Consider the following 5,645-nt stretch of genomic DNA (forward strand, 5'->3'; position numbering starts at 1 on the left):
TGGAACTCACTCAAGCATTGGAGATTCGAAACTAGAATCCTTAACCCGAACTAGCTGATAGAGATAACCCTTAGAGATCACTTTCTGGCCTTAAAGGGTAAGAAATGAATCGACCCATAGGCGCTAAGCTACTACCCTTCCATTCTAGGATTGGTTCGTCTGGAAACTGAAAACGAACAATCCTAGTTCTACAATCGAATGAGGCATAACAGGAGTGTAACCAATCCATGCCTAGAATGACATCGAAGTCTACCATTTCTAACTCTACAAGATCTGCTGAGGTGACTTTCTGAGAGACTGTGACAGGGCAATTTATGTATACCTGTCAGCTATAACTGGGTCACCGACTGGAGTAGAGACTGAGAAGGGTTCTGAAAGAGTTTCTGGACTGACATCTAAGATTACTACTATATTGGGAGTTACAAAGGTAAGAGTTGCCCCTGAAACTTTCCATTGAGTGTACCATATGTGAGCCACATCCTTAAGCTGGTAGAATGTCAACTCAACCCTATCATTACCAGTCACTTGCATCACTCCAAAGATTTTCTTAACCTCATCAATAAAGTTCTGTGGGTCCTCACCAACTTGTGACCCTAAAAACTCAAGAGAATTCATCCTAACAAAATCTCAAACTCTAGCTGCCACTGATCCACCATTTCTGTTAGTAGGAACTGGAACTTGCTGATTGTTCTGGTTGGTCACACTCTGAGCCAACAGCTGGATAGCGTTCCAAAATTCAACATTCGAAACGTCCTGATCTGGGATTGGAGGAGATGCGTTTGCATTCCTGGCATTCGCATTCCTTGCATAAGCTCTATGAGGAGGCATGATCTTAAGCGCATAACGATGGATTAGAAATGAGATCATACTTCTTAGCCTCCCTCTCATTAGATGTGGTGCACTTCACACCCATGAAAATGACTCTACTTAGTGCAGCTTTTCAGACATCCTAGGACACTTAAACCTAGGGCTCTGATACCAAGTTTGTCACACCCCGAGACACCGCAGACACGGGACCTAGGACCACAAGTAATCCCAAGCTAACCCTGCTGGCATGATCATGAGCATACTAAAGATAATAAACTGATGCGGAAGCTAAATCATAAATAAAATGAAAAATATGGGGAATACCCATATACTATAACTGAGATATATGAAAACTGATGAGTTTAATACAGAGAAGATATTAACTCAATTCTAAGTTGAATCTAACTATGTCTGAAAATAGCCTCTAACTGACTAGAAATGATGGGACAGGCCCCAGCTAAGTCTAGCAAAACTGAAAATAAAGGACTAAAAATACTGAAAAGAGACTCATGACTATTGTCCTCGAAGAATGGGGACTCACCACTGAATCTGCTGAAGTGGTGATCGGGAACCGATCTAAGTGTGATCTGGAAGCTGAAAACCTGAACCTACATCATGAGAAGATGTAGCGCATGTATGCGTCAGTACTTGAAAGGTACTTAGCATGCAAGATAGAATACAACTGAAATAACATATAATTGAACAAAGCAAATAAGCGATGATATAATCTGAACAGGATATAGATACTGAATGCTGAGATAACTGAATGCAGTGACCAATTTATAACATGCTAAAATTGAATACTGACTATACTGATAAATGGTCAATGTATTAGAATTTGACTGAACTGTGGGAGCTACTAATAACTGATAATAAAACCACATGAGCTAAATATGGAGTCCAATGTATACGCCCCATCGAGAGGACCCAATATACCCTGCCAGAGGTATAGAGGCATGCTGGTGTGATCACTGAAATGATTCCCACAGAGGGGACATAAAACCTACGTGGCTAGTAGTTCTGGGACTATTTGGGTACGCTGAACCCTAGTCGTTGCCTTCTTGAACTAGGGTTCTTGACTTCTTTCTCCTCTTAGCGTTCTAATTTTTCTAAGTTTTGATTAATGATTTGACTTAGGTAAGTTCTAGTTATGTTTCTAGGCTTAAACTAACTAAAACCTCATAATTTAGGGTCTAAACGACGTAGTTTAGGAGTCCAATGAAATAGGAAAAGACCAAAATGACCCTGACTTAAAAATCTGTTGAAGCGACCTACAGACTGATCGACGATCCGTCGATGGATCCACGATCCATCCTGTCAGTCCGTTGATGACTTAAGAGACTAGGTTCTAAGGGCCTTGACCTACAGACTGATCGATGATCCGTCGATGAATTCACGATCCGTCATTTCAGTCCGTCGATCGACTTTAGAGACCAGGTTCTGAGGGCCTCGACCTACGGACTGATCGACGATCCGTCGATGGATCCACGATCCATCCTGTCAGTCCGTTGATGACTTAAGAGACTAGGTTCTAAGGGCCTTGACCTACAGACTGATCGATGATCCGTCGATGAATTCACGATCCGTCATTTCAGTCCGTCGATCGACTTTAGAGACCAGGTATCTGTTGAAGCGACCTACAGACTGATCGACGATCCGTCGATGGATCCACGATCCATCCTGTCAGTCCGTTGATGACTTAAGAGACTAGGTTCTAAGGGCCTTGACCTACAGACTGATCGATGATCCGTCGATGAATTCACGATCCGTCATTTCAGTCCGTCGATCGACTTTAGAGACCAGGTTCTGAGGGCCTCGACCTACGGACTGATCGACGATCCGTCGATGGATCCACGATCCATCAAGTCAGTCCGTGGGTCATGCCTTAGAAAGGTTTTTGTCTGAATTTCTGGGGAAACCACATACCACTAGCATGGGCCGTGGGTTACCCTACGGTCCGTGGGTTGAACCTGCAACTTCTGGAAATCTGCATTAAGTTCTGTTTTTGGATACGGGGTGTTACATAGACTCTCTAGAGGCAATGTATTTGTCAGTTAACATTAGCAGTAGACATACAGAACTTATATTCCCTTATGAAGTGTGAGAAACTTTAACTCACTCTCTACGGTCTTTTGACCAGCAAAGTAATGCAAAATTGACCACCTCCTTATGGCTTGACTCTACAATTGCTTCAAATGTTGATGTTGACTTTAAGGAAATTCAGTTACCCTTCAATACAACACCAGAGGAAGAATGGAACTAGCTCTTGGTAGATGGAAGAATGGTTGGAAAATGTGATATTTTGCTTGAGGAATTTTTTGCAGTTATTAAGAAGAGAATGGAACAGACTTTGATACGTACGGTATGGATTCAATAGTTGATATTTGTTTTTTGGCATTCATGGAGAAAATTGTTGATATAGTTTACTCTCTCTGTTTCTCTCTCAGGAGGCCAGCTTGTACCAGTAGCGCGTTCTAATTGAGTATCTGAAAGGTATTAAGTCAAGAGTAGGGGATATTCTCAACGTACTCCAAGGGTGAGACATGGTAGTAAACTAGCAATTACACCTGGAGTTACCATAAGTTCACATTCTTTATACGAAAAGCATGATGATATGTAGACATATATTAGCATTTTTTTTACCATGCATTATAAAACAACAACCTTTGTAAAGCAATTTGAGATCCACAATCGACGTGCCTGACCTAGAAGGTCTTTATCAGGTTTAACGTCTACCGTGTTTGTATCATCTCTTTCTCCTCTCATGTCTTGCTTTTATCCATTTCCACATATCATGACTCCTAACTGGTCCATTGTACATTTTACCTTGTAAATTGAAATAGTTTTTCAAAGTGAAATATCGCAATGTGGCCTGCAATTTTGGAATTTTTGAATTGGATTTGCATGGCCTGCATTAATCGATTATAAACTGGTGGAAGCTCTACTTCCTGTCCTCTCTTAATGAAATCTATCAATTAGTCTTGCTTTCATAGTTAATGACTCAACTTGTGACCTCACGACAACAAATTGCATGCTTGGATTTGTCTGGTTAAGTTTCTAGTAGATCAGTCATATATGACACTACTTTCTATATATTGTTTTTATGACTACAAATGTATTTTGCTAAGGTGAGCAGCTCCCCAGTTTCAAGAGTTAGCTACTTCATTCCACATTGTTTTTGCTTAGGTTTGCTCCGTGTCTTTTTCCCTGAAGTCTTCTAGGTTTACTGATAGAAGTGCTGATGATTTGATCTGGAATTATGTTTCTCTATTTGATCTTGCCTCTTAGTTTGATCTATTTCTCTTATGTGCAATTTGGCCTGTTGGGATATACGTATGTTTCTATTTGAGGTTTGTTTTACATATGTATGATATAGTTCTGTATGAGTGAACTGAGTTTGGGACTTTTTGGTTCTTTATGCACTGTAGGAATTTGCGGTAGTGAGATTTTTTGTTTCAAAATTCAATTTTTCATGTGCTTCGTGTGGACCATTTTAACAAAAGCAAGAAATCATATATATATCTTTGGATTAGCTACAACAATTTTGCTCATAGATGTGACAGACAAATAGTATCTCTTTTGTCATAAATTCTTATGAATGGGTTTGGAATAAATTAATCAGATAAGGAGTGCTTTTTTTATATCATTATCAAATAGGTAAAATTCAACTTCTCTAAAATCAATAAAGCTAACCTTTAGAATTCAAATTGAAAATTACATCAGTTGACAAACCATTTTATAAATCCAGCCATTTGGTTTTGTTTTAGGTTTATTTTACGTGCGACAATTCAAAAGAAGTGGTATATCTTATTCGTACATAGATTTGGCCTTTTAATTTGTTGTTGTTTTGTTTTTTTTTCATTCAGTTATGTGGCCCTTGTGGCGGTTCGGGATAGTTTGTACTATGCTACTCATTCTTTTTTATTGATAAATATTGTGTTCTAGACAAAATTCAAGTCATTTACTTGAACCTGTTATGGCTCGATATGTCATACAAACCAAAAATTTCTATGCAAAACCAAGAATGCAAAAAAAAAAAGAGTTAATAAGAGACAGTAAGCTAAAACGGCTGAAACTTTAAAAATGACATTTAGTGACGATATAATGTACAGACGTACAATAACTACAACACAGTTTACACAAAAAATAAAGGTGTTAAACAATCCTTTCTTACCTTACTATGTACATAACATTCACCTCCCCAACACAACTATATATATATTTTTGACATTGCAGTCATATGCAAAGCAATATACAAATAATGTAAATACTGTAGGTACTCTAAATAATGAAAAAGAAATCTATGTCATATACTCTACATGTTTAGGGGTTGTGATGAGTCAAATCAAATCTATGTAGCTTGTACTCTACTAGCTTGTTATTGACCTGCACTTTACACATAAGATTTATACTGCATAGATACATAGATTTTTTATGCATGACATATGACTCTACATGTGAACTGAATTTGGGAATTTTTGGTTCATTCCATCCTACGACTATTCTACTTGGTGCTTGTTGTGCTTTTGGGTGTGATGGTTTAATCTAGTGTTCTACTTCTGTGTTTAATCTTTACGATTGGTCGTATTTATTTCTTTTGGTGTGATTTGGCGTGTTGGGACGTATAAATACTCCTATTTGATTGTTGTTTTTCTAATTCATGACATATGACTGTACATGTAAACCGAGATTTGGATTTTTGGTTCTTTCCGGGCAACGACAATTAGCAATGGTGAGATTTATTGTCTTATAATTCAACTTTTTCCTGTGTTTCGTGTGGTTTATTATCAATTTATGCAACTTTTCCAAAGGGATTACTCTCAACTTATTTTCTCTGT

The sequence above is a fragment of the Solanum tuberosum genome, unplaced genomic scaffold, assembly GCF_000226075.1.
Source record: "Solanum tuberosum cultivar DM 1-3 516 R44 unplaced genomic scaffold, SolTub_3.0 scf00491, whole genome shotgun sequence".
Lineage (NCBI taxonomy): Eukaryota > Viridiplantae > Streptophyta > Magnoliopsida > Solanales > Solanaceae > Solanum > Solanum tuberosum.